Consider the following 16,543-nt stretch of genomic DNA (forward strand, 5'->3'; position numbering starts at 1 on the left):
TTCTTTAGCACCAAAGCAGAAACGAGGACACTACGCGCGTTGGCGCCCACCTGGTGCCTGCCTGCCTTGGTCGTCATGGCTTGCATCACAGTAACTTCACGAGGTGCTCCTTGCCTGGATCTCTCCGCCCCTCACGAGCCATCCTGGTAAGGCCGCCCCCGAGGAGGTCTTGCATCATCCGCCTCGCGAGGCTTGGCCCCTCGTGAGGGTCTAGAGTGTTTGCTGGTGAAGATGGGTCGTACAGGGCCGCTGGTGGAGCCACGCCGTGGGCCGCAGGCAGGCAAGCCTGGGGACCCCCATTCCTAGGACGCTGACAGTTATGTTTGTTCCTAAGGACTTGGGAGAAGTCTTGCTATATGTAGTCATGTGGATTTGGTATTCATTTGATATTTTGATGAGATGTATGTTGTCTCTCCTCAAGTGGTGTCATTTGAACGTCGACTACATGACACTTCACCATTGTTTGGGCCTAGGGGAAGGCATTGGGAAGTAATAAGTAGATGATGGGTTGCTAGAGTGACAGAAGCTAAAACCCTAGTTTATGTGTTGCTTCGTAAGGGGCTGATTTGGATCCATATGTTTCATGTTATGGTTAGGTTTACCTTAACACTTCTTTTGTAGTTGCGGATGCTTGCAAGAGGGGTTAATCGTAAGTGGGATGCTTATCCAAGTAAGGGAAGTACCCAAGCACCGGTCCACCCACATGTCAAATTATCAAAGTACCGAACGCAAATCATGTGAGCGTGATAAAAACTAGCTTGACGATAATTCCCATGTGTCCTCGGGAGCGCTTTCCTTTATACTCCCTCCGTTCCTAAATATTTGTCTTTTTAGAGGTTTCAGATGGTGACTATATACAGAGCAAAATGAGTGAATCTACACTCTAAAATATGTCTATATACATCCGTATGTGGTGACCATTTGAAATATCTAGAAAGACAAATATTTAGGAACGGAGGGAGTATAAGAGTTTGTCCAGGCTTGTCCTTTTCTACAAAAAGGATTGGGCCATCTTGCTGCACCTTATTTACTTTTATTACTTGTTACCCGTTACCAATTACCTTATCACAAAACTACATGTTATAGATAATTCTAGTGCTTGTAGAGAATACCTTACTGAAAACTGCTTATCATTTCCTTTTGCTCCTCGTTGGGTTCGACACTCTTACTTATCGAAAGGAATACGATAGATCCCCTATACTTGTGGGTCATCAACACAGAACAGGGATGATAAGAACAAGCTGCATGATTCCAACACCCTGCTGGGTAAACAGTTAAAGGACGTGCGAGCCCAGCTAGTGGATGCCGTAAAAGAGAACATGAAGCTACGGGGTGACATATTCAGTATGCTTTTGAACTTACTGTCGGTGTCAAAACCGGAGGATCTCGGGTAGGGGGTCCTGAACTGTGCGTCTAAGGTTGATGGTAACAGGAGGTGGGGGACAAAATGTTTACCCAGGTTTGGGCCCTCTCGATGGAGGTAAGACCCTACTTCCTCCTTGATTGATCTTGACGATATGAGTATTACAAGAGTTGATCTACCACGAGATCGTAGAGGCTAAACCCTAGAAGCTAGCCTATGATTATGATTGTTGTTGTCCTATGGACTAAACCCTTCGGTTTATATAGACATCAGATGGGGCTAGGGTTATACAGAGTCGGTTATAGAGAAGGAGATCTACATATCTGAATTGCCAAGCTTGCCTTCCACGCAAAGGAGAGTCCCACCCGGACACGGGATGAAGTCTTCGATCTTGTATTTTCATAGTCCAACAGTTCGGCCAAAGTATATAGTCTGTCTATCCGAGTACCCCCTAATCCAGGACTCCCTCAGTAGCCCCTGAACCAGGCTTCAATGACGATGAGTCCGGCGCGCAGATTGTCTTCGGCATTGCAAGGCGGGTTTTTCTCCGAATACTCCGTTGAAGATTTTGAACACAAAGATTGTGTCCGGCTTTGTAAAACAAATTCCACATACCACCGTAGAGAGTATAATATTCCACAAATCTAATCTGCTGACAACCTTTCATAAAGTGACGTCCTACCGTGGCCCGGTCATTACGACCCGTTTTCCCCTGCCTGCTACTGCATGTGTTGCGAGGTGGTTTTATTGGCATGCTTTTCGAAGCAGAGATCGTGTTCCCCTTATCACGGGATTCTCATCAATACGGATATGGGTAACCCAACCGCGCCATCAATTGCGGCGCTTGGGGAATAAGTGATTTTATGGGGAAAGTAGGGAGGCGCACAGTTTCTACCGCCTTTACAAAGGGACAAGGATTCCTCTTTTTCACCCATGCCTTCTTCTTCCCCTGCCCATCCATTCTCGCGTACTCGAGCTCTAGCACCCAAGTTCTCATCTTCTCCGAAAAGCCATTCCAAACATGTCCGGAGCGGGAGGCAAGTGGATGGTCTCCTTCGTTAAGAAGGAGAACATTACAAAGCTCCGGGAAGCCGAATACCTGGCCGCAAACATCACGCACCAGCTCCCAGACGCTGGGCATATTGTCTCTACTCCAGAACCCCATGAGAGGGTTGTATTCCTCACCCACTTCATCCGCAGACTGGGATTTCCCCTCCACCCATTTGTCCATGGGCTCATGTTCTACTACGGGCTGGACTTCCATGATCTGGCCCCCAATTTCATCCTCAACATTGCGGCGTTTATCGTCATGTGCGAGGCCTTCCTCTTCATCAAGCCCCATTTCGGCCTGTGGCTGAAGACCTTCAACATGAAACCAAAGGTGGTGGTAGGCCAGCAAGCGGAGTGCGGAGGCGCCATGGTGGGCAAAATGCCCAATGTCACCTGGCTCGAAGGTGCCTATGTGGAGACCGTGCAGGGGTGGCAATCGGGGTGGTTCTACATCACCGAGCTGCGCGACACCAACTGGGTGGCGGTCCCCGAATTTCGATTAGGCATCCCCACGCGGCTCACCTCCTGGAAAGAGAAGGGCCTATCCTAGGGTTCATCGGTGGAGCTGACGGGACTCCAGAACTGTGTTAAAAATATGATAAGCAAGAAAATCAAGCTTGTCAATGTGGTCCAGGTCATGCTCTTCCGCCGGATCCTTCCGTGTCAAAGACGGGCATTCAATATGTGGGAGTTCGACACGGCCAAGCACCAGATGTTGCGAGAGCTTTTCGACATGACGCACAAAGACGTTTGGAAGGTGATGTTCAAGGCCGCCGAGGTACCTCCTCCCCTTACCAAGGATCACGGACTCAGCGCAAAGCGCCCTGCCAATCCGGTAATCTCTTTATATCATAAGATGTTCCTTTTCCTAGTATAATCATGTGAGGGATCTGAGCCTCCACGCCATTTTAACAGGACTGGGTAGCGACAGCGGAGCGGATCAATTGTCCGGCCCCATTGCCCGAAGATCCAGCAAGGGCTCTCTTAGCAGAGATGCTGGTTCCGGCGCCCTATGAGGCGCCGGAGAAGAAGGCCAAGAAGAAGGTTGCGGGGACCAGGAAAGGTCTCCGGCGCAAGGTTGTATCGGACTCATCGTCCGAGAACACCGAGGCGCACTCCTCCCACGAAAATGAGGAGGAGGAAGAGGAAAGTTCTCCCCCCCAACCGGGAAGGACAAGAAAAGGAAGGCCGCCCCATCTGAGGAGGCCGAAGGGTCCAAGAAGGGAAGGACCCTCCTTCCGGTCCACTCCACAACAGCCGCTTACAGCGACGAGGAGTGGTTGCCCAGGGACAAGCCCCTGGCGAAGTCGTAAGTATCCGGATACTATAATAGTTCTAGTATGTTTTGTTTTATTGCTTCTTATCGTGTCAAACATGATCATGTAGTCCATCCAAAGCCCATATTGACGTATCTTCTTTAGATGAGTCTTTGGGCCAGTCGGCGATGAACAGTGATGCACTCCCGACAGCCACCTCCCCTCGGCCCACGGACGACATCGAGGTGTTGTCTCAAAGGGCATCAGACCGAGGCGACATCCCAGATGCCGGGCGCATGGGGGGTAAGACTCCCGTGGGTTCTACTAACGGGGGCTGCAGCAAGTTTGGCCCCCAGCCGGATACTGTGCTGGACCCTCCAGTGGTTCCAGATTTTGTCAGGCGACCCCTCGCTAAGTGGGCGAGCCGTCTGTGCCAATGGCCTTTGTCCATCCAGAGGCATCGGACAACTTGCTGGAAGCGCTTCCATTGACGAAGAGCACCGCACTATCATGAGTGCGGTGGTCGTGAAGGTTCGATCCGCCAAAAGCGAATTGACCGAAGCCTGTGCCAGCCTCCTAACAGGCTTTGAGGTAAGTAATCGAATTATGAGAAAATATCACAGCATAGACAGTAGCCCCTAACGCTCTGTTTGGTGTTCGCAAAGAAAGGCCGAACAGAGGATCAAATAACGATCACAGGAGTCTAATCAGAATATGTCTATGTGAATAAGCAGGCTTCGCTGTTGGCTGCTGCCGCTCATACAGCGGAGGTCTCCGGACTAAAGTGGGACCTTGAGCGGTCTGAGGAAGAGCTCGGCCTTACCAAGAGGGATCTTGAAGAGAACAAAGGTAAGTGATACCCCGTCTATATATTGATAAAGAAAAAAGTGGTTATTAGATCATAGGATCATCATAAATTTTGCTAGGGGCCACGACTGAAGTGGAGGCCCTAAAGGAGGCGTTGTCTGAGGCCGAAGACAGAGCGGCCCAGGAGCACATCGAGCACGAGAAGCAAGAGGCCCGAGTCGGTGAAGTTCAGCAAGAGCTCCAGGATGTCGTCAAAAAATACTAGTCCTTGGAGCGTGACTCTAAGACGCAGGGGTCCGAGCTTCTGAAGGCCCTGGAGAACACACAAAATGCCAAGGCCGAAGATCAAAAGGCCCTCCAGGAGATTCAGGCAGCCAAGAAGATAGCGGCGGGTAAGGCATTCATTATGCAAAGCAAGCATGTGAAGGAAACTTTCCTTTTACTTACCCAAATTCGGAGCTCTCCAGGAGCGTTCGCAGATCTACCCAGTAGCGTATCGGATGTCATGGAGTTCTACCGGGCCGAGGAATGGAGCTCGACAGAAAAGTTGTTCTGGTCTCAATATACTGGGACCGAACATCTGATGCCCTTGAGAGACCAGCTGAAGTAACTGGTCAAGCTTCACAAGGCGGCCGAACTGGCCATGAAGGGTCTCATAGTCCGGATGTGGCCTGGCGAGCCCCTGCCTAGCAGCTACTTCGGCCTGGTAAAGCGGCTTGTGAATGCCTGCCCACGGTTTGAAGTCATAAAGCAGTCCGTCGGCATTGAAGGTGCGTGCAGGGCCTTTGCCCGTGCGAAAGTGCATTGGGCGAAGATGGACGCCAAAAAGCTGGTGAAGGAGGGGCCACCGGAGGGCAAGGAGCATCGCCACCCCGGAAAGTATTATGATAGTGTCCTGAAGGGTGCCCGCCTTGTTATAACACCCTCGATGCGGCTATATCTCCCACGTGTTGGAGCATGACTTAGAGGCATAACTGCATTGAAGGCAATGTCGCAAGAGAGGTAATCTTCACACAACCCATGTAATGAATAAGGAAAGGGATACATAGTTGGCTTACAATCGCCACTTCACACAATACATGAATATAATATTACATCATCCAGATACAATCAAGGTCCGACTACGGAACCAAAATAAAAGAAGACTACCCCTAATGCTATAGATCCCCGATCACCCCGACTGGGCTCCTCTACTGATCAACTAGAAACGGAACAACATAACGAACATGATCGTCATCGAGCTCCTCCTTGGGCTCGGTTGCGTCAACTGCATGGTATCATCGGCACCTGCAACTGGTTTTGGAAGTAAATTGTGAGTCACAGGGACTCAGCAATCTCACACCCTCGCGATCAAGACTATTTAAGCTTATGGGTAGAGAAAAGGTATGAGGTGGAGCTACAGCAAGCACTAGCATATATGGTGGCTAACATACACAAAAGAGAGCGAGAAGAGAAGGCAAGGCACGTTCGAGAATCTATGATGAAGAAGTGATCCAAGACTACTTACATCAAGCATAACTCCAACACCGTGTTCACTTCCCGGACCCCGCCGAGAAGAGACCATCACCGCTACACACGCGGTTGATGCATTTTAATTAAGATGAGTTTCAGGTTTTCTACAATCGGACATTAACAAATTCCCATCTGCCCATAACCACGGGCACGGCTTCTGAAAGTTCAAATCCCTGTAGGGGTGTCCCAACTTAGCCCATCACAAGCTCTCACGGTCAACCAAGTATATTCCTTCTCCCAAGACAAACCGATCAGACTCGGAATCCCGGTTACAAGACATCTCGACAATGGTAAAACAAGTCCAGCAAAGCCACCCGAATGTGCCGACAAATCCCGATAGGAGCTGCACATATCTCGTTCTCAGGGCACACCGGATAAGCAATCCGTACAACTAAAATCAGCCCTCGAGTTTCCAGGAGGTGGCGCTGCAAGGGGCTCTAGTTTGGACCAACACTCAGAGGAGCCCTGGCCCGGGGGTTTAAATAAAGATGGCCCTTGAGTCTGCAGAACCCAAGGGAAAAAGGCTTAGGTGGCAAATGGTAAAACCAAGGTTGGGCCTTGCTGGAGGTGTTTTGTTCAAGGTGAACTGTCAAGAGGTTCCCATTATAACCCAACCGCGTAAGGAACGCAAAATCTAGGAACATAACAGAGGCATGACGGAAACTAGGGCGACAAGAGTGGAACAAAACACTAGGCATAAGGCCAAGCCTTCCACCCTTTACCAAGTATATAGATGCATTAATTAAATAAGATATATTGTGATATCCCAACAAAATATACATGTTCCAACATGAAACAAACTCCAATCTTCACCTATAACTATCAACGCTATAAGAGGGGCTGAGCAAAGCGGTAACATAGCCAAACAACGGTTTGCTAGGACAAGGTGGGTTAGAGGCTTGACATGGCAAAATGCGAGGCATGATATAGCAAGTGGTAGGTATCGCGGCATAGCAAAATAGCGAGCAAATAGCAAGAAAAGATAGAAGTGATTTCGAGGGTATGGTCATCTTGCCTGAGATCCCGCAAGGAAGAAGAACGAGTCCATGAAGAAGACAAACGGACGAAGTCGAATGGATCCTCACAAACGCGACGTTAACGGAACCAACCCGAAGAAGCAACACCAGAAAGAAGCAAACAACATAGTAAACAAACAACACATCAACATGGCATGATGCACAACCAAGTATGATGCATGTCCGGTTTTAAAGAAGCATGGCATGGCAAAGTGCACAAGCAAAACTACAAGTTAAGTGGAGCTCAATATGCAACGAGTTGCATATTGACGGAACACCACATTCAAGTTACTTAGTTTGATCTCATTTATGTACCCAACAATATTAAATGTTGATTAACATGGCAAGAGGTGAAGCAAAGTAAAACTACCTATCTAGGCAAGTTTAAATGAGGCCGGAACAACAACCAACAAGTCTGAAAAAATCCTCATGAGCAATATTAGATTTAGTACTGTTCTGCCCGAAACACAATTTTAGAGTTGTTAAACATGCAAAGAAGAGTGCATCATGTTAAACTAGGCATTTTTCTACCCCAAATACATATAAAGTTTCTTAAGTTTGGAGCTACGGTTAATTTGTTATGAATTAAAGCATTTTAGCATAGCAATAGGCAAATTTAAACAAACAACATTTTAAACATTTATAACATGCATGAAAGTGGCATATTATTAAACTAGATGCAATTCTAAGCATTTTACATATAAAGTTTAATTAATTCTGATGCATGGTTATTTAATTATGAGAAATGCAAGAAAATGGCATACTTCTGTAATTATGCAATGCACTAGATATTAGGAAAAACGTCAGCAGGGAAAAAAATGTAGCCGGGCCGAATCTGGTCTACCGGGCTGCACAGGACAGTAGGCGCCGGGGGTGGCCTCGCCTAGTGGGCTGAGGCCCAGTTGGTAGGGAGGAGGCCGGGCAGGCCGGCCCGCTTGCTCGATCGGGTCGAGGCAGGCCCAGCGTGGTCAACACGCTCGTGCCTGTACAGAAGAGACGCGGGGCGGGGTCGTCCTGCTCGAGCAGAGGCGAAGCAGAGCAGATCGACAGGGGTGCAGCGGGCACGATGCAGAGCAGCAGACAAGCTCCGGCGAGTGGGCAAGGCGGAGGGAGAAGGGCGGCGACGAGGAACTTGGCGCGGGGCGACGGCTTGGACTCCGACGAGGCTTGCTGGAGTCGAGGAGGGAGGGATCTAGCGGTGGCTCGCGGTGGTCCTAGACAGCGACGAAGTAGAGGAACGGCCCACGGCGATGGCGAAACAGAGGAGGGCTGGCGCGGGCAATGATGCAGCGGGGCGCGGGCTTCGGCAGGGATGGCGACCTTGACGCAGGGGAGAGGTGGAGGCATGGATTTGGCGAGGAGGCGGAGTTCCTGCGCACGAGGAACGGCGCGGGGAAGGAAGGCTGGGGGCGGGTCCATGGCGCGGGGTAGGCGATGATCTCGTCGAGGCGCTGTCGAGTGGAGCATCAAACCGAAGGCCATGGCGGCAGTGCTCCATCGGGCGCCCATGGCGAACCTGCTGGAGGTGGAAGCTGGCGACGCAGCTGGTCGCGAGGACGGGCGTGAACGCAGCTGAGCTCGGGAGCGATCTCCTGCGCGGGATGGAGGTGGCTGCTGGAGCCTCGGCGAGATCCTGCTCGGGAAAGGAACGAGGAGGCCTGCGCGGTCGGGACAGGAGGCTCGCGGCAGCGAGGCTGCGGGCGTGGTGGCTCGCTAAGAGGAGAAGGAGGTAGCGATCTGGTTGGGCGGCGCTGAAAGCAAGGTGGAGCTGGTCGGGGCCGCTGGTTTGATCTGACAGGAGAGGAAAACGAGGAGGATTTGGATTGGGGAGGATCCCGAGGTGGGAGATGAGTGTGGCGGCGGCAGCAGGGACAAAAGTCCTAGAATTTAGGGTTTCGCAAAATAGGCTAGTGGTTGATCTATATATAGCAAGTTGGTTAGGTTATGGGCTATCTCGTCCCTCCGATAAAAATCGTACGGTCCTGGATAAATAGGTTAGGGAGCCCAATTAAAAAACGGAGACGTTTTGTAGATGTTTGGGGATGATCCGGACAACGGTGACGGCTGCCCGGGTCGGGTCCGGGGAAGTTTCGGACGCGCATGTGAGGGGTCGGTGCACTGTGCAAAGAGGGTTTTTCGGACCGTGCGATCGCATCGGACGGATCCAGACGCGAAGAGGGGTAGGTAGATAGACTAGGTGGGCTGTGGCGAGGCTGAGAGGAGAGAAGAGAGAGAGGGACCGGCAGCAGTTTCCGGAGACCAAAAACGTTCGACGAAAAGACTGGCTACTACTGCCGCTATAGTTTAACGGTTGGGCTATCAAACGAACTCCGAATGCGATGAAATTTGGCAGGCGGCCTACTGACAACAAAACAACACTGCACGCCAACATTCATCCCATTCCGAGAACATTTTTCGGCCCCTTATAAAATAATATTTCGGATGTGCCGCGGGCGCGTGCAAGTGTGTCTGGGCTCAGAACGGACAACACACGGAACTGGGGGAACCCGGACGGATGCAAGTTTCGAAAACATGATGATGCAATGCGGATGATGACATGGCAAGATGCAACACGCAAACAAATGACAAGGCAACAATAGCAAATAAATGGAAGACACCTGGCGCAATGGTCTCGGGGCGTCACACTTGTGGCGGAGGGATGTGCTAAAGATGTAATATTTGAATGAGTGTGCTCATGTGATCCTGTAATATGAAATGAGTTCATGTGCGCTATATAATGCTTGTCGATTTAAAATATTACCTTCTGTGCGGCCGTTTAGAAAATCTGAGAGTTGGCCAGTCATCGGCTTCTGCCCCCATGTAACTAGTACTGAGGTGTTCGGGATAAATCTTAAACACTCTTTATCCAAAAAATTGGTCCTTTAAGGAGGTGTTTAGCGCAGCGAACAAGGCAATCGGACTATATAGTTTTATCACTCTGACTTAGCCATAGAAGTATACAATTTTAAATTTTGGCGAAGCCTCTAGTATTCGGAAGGACGAACTTGGGGCGCTATATACGCCTAAATCGGACAATGCCGATTCCTCGCCCAAAACGGAAAAAATCTTTAAGGATTTGAGACCTCTCGAACAGTGACCAGCTCTCGCCGCATCATGGCAGTTAGTTTTCGGCTTTCTCTACTGAGGTGCTCGTCCGGAAGAACCGGGACACAATCGCAGTAGTTCTCCCAGTGCTACCTTAGCCGATATAGTGGAACATAAGGTACCAAAACATGGGAGCCGGGCAAACCCAACTATTGACCCAAGACATGATTCGGAGCTGATGCATATAATTCTATAAGTTCGGGGTGCCGCATTCTCGAGAGTGTTCGGACTTTTCTTGCCGTGTTATGGGGAACACTGAAGCCCCTGGCGCACTGGATGTACCAGAATGTACGGGTGCAATTTGTCATAAATAAGCAGACATGGAAAAAAGATGAAGAAATGCAATAATAAGCTAACGTTGTGCATTGTTATTTAAATGATACGTCAAAGCGTACGTATAAAAGTAGTGCAATAAGAAAAAATAGGACTATTTGACATGTCCTATCCAAGGGCAGGCTGCATGTGGGTATGTAAAACCGGTATAGCGATCGTTATCAGAGACCACCTTGGGATTCCCTTGTACGTCAAAGCTTCTTGCTTCCTTGGTGTTTCCTTCCTGTGATGGGTCCAATAATCAGGGTATCGGAGAGCGCCTTCAGAGAATAGGGTCCTGAAAGGAAGAAAATGGTAAAGATATACGGGTCCTGAGGCGGTTGAGCCGCATTGTGGGCCGTGTCATAGCCGTGCCTCCACTTATGCCCATGGTATCTTGAGTGCGTAATTATGGACGCATGATGCAAAGTTCGCCGCTTGACTGGGACGTGGATGGAGGCCGAATTGCTAGGCGAGCTCAGAACGTGCCGGGCGATCCTGTTGCAGGGTACTCTGGACTTGCTTGAAGGTGTCCAGGGGCTTTATCGCCGAATTGGTGGTTTGCCTCAGAAGGCTGCTTTGTACTTCTGCTGCGAGGGCCGCAGTGTGCTCCTCCGTACGGAACGAGCGTTCTGTGTTTCCATTAACTGTTATAACCCCGCGTGGTCCTGGCATTTTGAGCTTGAGGTATGTATAATGCGGTACCGCATTGAATCTGGCGAATGTGGTTCGTCCGAGCAGTGTGTGATACCCATTGCAGAAGGGGACGATATCGAAGATCAACTCCTCGCTTCGGAAGTTGTTCGGGGATCCGAAGACCACTTCCAGTGTGATTGAGCCTGTGCAACAAGCGTCTACACCTGGTATGACACCTTTAAAGGTGGTTTTTGTGGATTTGATCCTCGAGGGATCGATACCCATTTTGCGCACTGTATCCTGATAGAGCAGGTTCAAGCTGCTGCCACTGTCCATAAGGACTCGAGTGAGGTGAAATCCGTCGATGATGGTGTCAAGGACCAATGCGGAAGAACCGCCAATACGTATACTCGTAGGGTGGTCCCTACGATCGAAAGTGATCGGACAAGAAGACCATGGGTAAAACTTTGGGGCGGCTGGCTCGATCGCATAGACGTTCCTTAGTGCACGCTTCCGTTCCCGCTTGGGAATATGGATTGCGTATATCATGTTCACCGTTTTCACTTGTGGAGGAAATTTCTTCTGTCCCCCTGTGTTCGGCGGCCGAGGCTCCTCCTCGTCGTCGCTATGTAGCCCCTTTTCCTTGTTTTCGGCATTCAACTTGCCGGCCTTTTTGAACACCCAGCATTCTCTGTTGGTGCGCTATATAATGCTTGTCGATTTAAAATATTACCTTCTGTGCGGCCGTTTATAAAATCTGAGAGTTGGCCAGTCATCGGCTTCTGCCCCCATGTAACTAGTACTGAGGTGTTCGGGATAAATCTTAAACACTCTTTATCCAAAAAATTGGTCCTTTAAGGAGGTGTTTAGCACAACGAACAAGGCAATCGGACTATACAGTTTTATCACTCTGACTTAGCCATAGAAGTATACAATTTTAAATTTTGGCGAAGCCTCTAGTATTCGGAAGGCCGAACTTGGGGCGCTATATACGCCTAAATCGGACAACGCATAGACGTCCCTTAGTGCACGCTTCCATTCCCGCTTGGGAATATGGATTGCGTATATCATGTTCACCGTTTTCACTTGTGGAGGAAATTTCTTTTGTCCCCCTATGTTCGGCGGCCGAGGCTCCTCCTCGTCGTCGCTATGCAGCCCCTTTTCCTTGTTTTCGGCATTCAACTTGCCGGCCTTTTTGAACACCCAGCATTCTCTGTTGGTGTGGTTGGCTGGTTTATCGGGGGTGCCGTGAATTTGACACGAGCGATCGAGTATGCGGTCCAAACTGGACGGGCCCGGATTGCTTCTTTTGAACGGCTTTTTCTGCTGACCGGATTTAGAGCCATTGAATCCGGCATTGACTGCAGTGTCTTCGGCATTGTCACCGTTTTTGTGGCGCTTGTGTCTGTTGCGAAGTGGCTTGCCTTGCTATCTCTGGCATCTCAATTGCCAGGATTTCTTGATGTGTTGTTGCTGCGAGCCAGCCAGCTGTCCTCGCCCGCACAAAAGCGGGTCATGAGTGTCATGAGGGCGGCTATGGACTTCGGCTTATCTTGGCCGAGGTGTCAGGTGAGCCATTCATCACGGATGTTATGCTTAAATGCCGCTAAGGCCTCGGCATCCAGACAGTCGACATTGGTTCTTTTTAGTTAGGAACCGAGTCCAGAATTTCCTGGCTGACTCCCCGAGCTGTTGGGTTATGTGACTCAAGTCACCAGCATCCGGTGGTCGCACATAAGTGCCCCGGAAGTTGTCAAGGAATGCCTCTTCCAAGTTCTCCCTACTGCCAATGGAGTTTGCCGGCAGGCTATTCAGCAAATGCCGAGACAGTCCTTTGAGTTCTGGTGGGAGGTACTTGATGGCATGTAGATCGTCACAGCGGGCCATGTGGATGTGGAGGAGGAAATCTTCAATCCATACCGCAGGGTCTGTTGTACCATCATATGATTCAATGTTTACGGGTATAAGCCCTTCTCGGAATTCGTGATCCATTACTTCGTCGGTGAAGCATAGGGGGTGTGCGGCGCCTTTGTGCCGGGCTATATCACGACGCAGTTCATACGAGTCTTGTTTGCTGTATTCAGCCCGGCCGGATTTGCTTTTAGTATATCCGGCGTGACGGTCGTTGTCACGCATTGGGGCGCGCCCCCGTGATCCGTAGATTGATCTTGTATGTCCTGCTTTGTTTTCCAATACGTCTCGCAGGTCCTGCGTGTAGCCCCGGGCCTTGGTGTTTTTGTTTGACTCGCAATGGGGTGCGGGCTAGACTTCGGACCGATATGCCGCTTTGTCTTGGCCACGAAGTGTCTGGTCAGCCGTATCATACGCTGGTAGTGTAGGCTTTAATGCTTCCTCCTCGAGTTGGGGTAGCAACCTGTGCTTTGGGTAACTTTTGGTTGGGCACTCGGGTTCGTATTCCTCGGCTGCCAGGACCTTGGTCCATCTATCCGCTAGCAGATCTTGATCAGCTTGAAGCTGCTGCTGCTTTTTCTTTAGGCTTTTTGCTGTGGCTATAAGCCGACGCTTGAAGCGCTCCTGCTCGACGGGATCCTTAGGCACGATGAATTCTTCATTGCCGAGGCTCACCTCGTCTTCGGAGAGGGGCATGTAATTGTCATCCCCCGATTCTCCGTCTGTCGCCTGTTCCTTAGGGCTCGCTTGCCCATCCTCCCGCTCGAAGCCTGGCTGGAGGGGATTGTCTTCGTCTTCGGCACTGTCCGCAGCGTTATTGTCTCTTGTGCCGGTATCGCTGCTTTTGCTATGGAGGGGCTTAGAGCGGCGTCGATGACGCCGGTGCTTAGATTGCTTCTCGAGGGGATTATCCTTAGTTGCCTTATTGGCATTGCTTTGTTTGGGGGTGTCCACCATGTATATATAATATATGATGAGGTGGCTCTCCAGCGCCTTGTGGGCGGTGGTTCCTGTTCTTCTCCTGCATCGCCGTCCTTACCGTCGATGTCCTCGGAGCCGAAATCAAGCATGTCAGTTAAGTCATCAACAGTGGCTATTAAGTGGGTGGTGGGTGGGGAATGAATTTCGTCGTTCGCTTCCCACTCAAGCCGGACATAGTTCGGCCAAGGGTCTCCTGAAAAGGATAGAGACCTTAATGAATTTAGCACGTCGCCCAAGGGCGAGTGCTGAAAGATATCCGCGGAGGTAAACTCCATGATCGGTGCCAGTCAGATTCGATAGGCACGGATGCAAGCAGTTCGGAGCCTGTGGCCGGGGACGAATCCAAGGGTTCGGTAACACAAGTCTCATAGGAGGCGAAGTCAGTATTTGGCTCTATCGCCACTGAGTGTGCGGCCTCCATGGCGGGGTCCATCCACCCATCCTCGGACGGCACGATCTGCTCCGGATTTGGGGCCGGAGTAGCCACAGGTGTGATCTCCCGAACACCGTTCGACGGCAGAACTAAGTCATGCTTGTCGTGACTGTGTAGCGCACCTGACATGGGCTCGAATCCGTCGAAGATCAAGTCTCCACGGATGTTGGCAGTATAGTTCAAGCTTCCCAACCTAACCTGATGGCCAGGGGGTAGCTCTCGATCTGCTCCAGATGGCCAAGCGAGTTGGCCCGCAGTACGAAGCCGCCGAATACGAAGATCTGTCTGGGGAGAAAAACCTCACCCTCGATCGCATCATTGTTGATGATCGAAAGAGCCATCAAGCCTTTATCGTGACGACACAGTGGAACTCTCAATGAAAGCACCAATGTCGGTGTCAAAACCGGCGGATCTCGGGTAGGGGGTCCCGAACTGTGCGTCTAAGGTTGATGGTAACAGGAGGCGGGGGACACAATGTTTACCCAGGTTCGGGCCCTCTCGATGGAGGTAATACCCTACTTCCTGATTGATTGATCTTGATGATATGAGTATTACAAGAGTTGATCTACCACGAGATCGTAGAGGCTAAACCCTAGAAGCTAGCCTATGATTATGATTGTTGTTAACTAAACCCTCCGGTTTATATAGACACCGGAGGGGGCTAGGGTTACACAGAGCCGGTTACAGAGAAGGAGATCTACATATCTGAATTCCCAAGCTTGCCTTCCACGCAAAGGAGACTCCCACCCGGACACGGGATGAAGTCTTCGATCTTGTATCTTCATAGTCCAACAGTCCGGTCAAAGTATACAGTCCGGCTGTCCGAGTACGCCCTAATCCAGGACTCCCTCATTACCTTCGTGTAGTGTGGTAAAAAATGAGTTAACTAATTTATGTCTGCAGGTATGCTGACTGGCCGGCCCTAAGAGGAAATGTCCGGAGCTCAAGGCGATCTGCTGCAAGAGCTATTACAAGTGCACAAGCGAGCTCGAAAAGCGATGTGGAGTTTAGCCAAGGCTTTATGGCCATCCGCATCCCCTCCAGAAAGTATGGAGGAGCTTGTGAAGCTATTCAAGGGAGCTTGGCGCCGCTTTCGATTATGGAAGATATCTGCTTGCTGGGAAGGCGCACGAGAGGCCTGGGCCATGGTGAAAACGCGTTACACCGGACTTGATCCGAATCATATGGCCCGGGTCGGACGTCGAGGGTCAGATGGTCAAGAGATTCCAGTGAGCTTGGTATATGACGAAGTAAAGATAGCCGCCAAGTTTTCATAACAGGATTGTACGCTAGACAGCCTGTTAGACGGTATAGAGGAAGAAGCTTTTGAGTCTAGGTGACTATGTACTTCAATTGACAAATTTGTCCTTAGCCGAATTGTAAAACAATTGTCATGGCCGACCTTTTCGCTTCGACCTCCGGTCCCGAAGGTGCTGAGTGTTTCGGAATACCGGACCGATGATAAATACCAGGGCATGCATGGAAACCAGCCGTAGGGGTCATAGTTGCTTGAACAAACAAGTTATATTCGGCTAGCTATGTTATATTACTTATTGATTGTAAGAAATATCTTCCAGAGAGAATAGTTCCGTTAAGGGTTCCTTTCCCTGGGTGGACATGCGTTAGTATGCATGCCCAAACTGTGACTCGAAAAAATCGCAGTATATATAATATCTAGGGGTTCGTGGTGCAACAAAGGTAAAACGTCTTTAGTCCGCCGGCCAATTATTCCCTTAAGAAATAGAACGCTAGCTTTGGGCTTCACCCAGTTTGAGGTACAAGTCTGGATGACCCAGCTGTAACAATCGCAGAGGTGCTCTCTTTATGACCTAGCCGAACAAACAGAAACGTAGGGCATAACCACAGGAGCCATGCAACCTAGCTTGGCAAAAACTTAAATCATAAAGGTGCATATAATGGCGAAGAAAAGATATCTTTTGCCTAATAATAAAGCACGGGTTGAGTCTGTCGGGTTCGGGAGAGTATCAGGTGATACGGAGCCTTAGATGCTCCCATGACAGGATCTCCTAGGAGCCGTTGGATCCAATGGCTCCCGGAAGGCTTTCAACATTTTGCGAAAAAGATCTTTTGAAGTCTAAAAATTGCGAACAAGTACGACAACCTTTCAGAACCTACTAGGAGCCGTTGGATCTGAGATCTG

This window comes from Triticum aestivum, chromosome 1A, assembly GCF_018294505.1.
Source record: "Triticum aestivum cultivar Chinese Spring chromosome 1A, IWGSC CS RefSeq v2.1, whole genome shotgun sequence".
Taxonomy (NCBI): Eukaryota; Viridiplantae; Streptophyta; class Magnoliopsida; order Poales; family Poaceae; genus Triticum; species Triticum aestivum.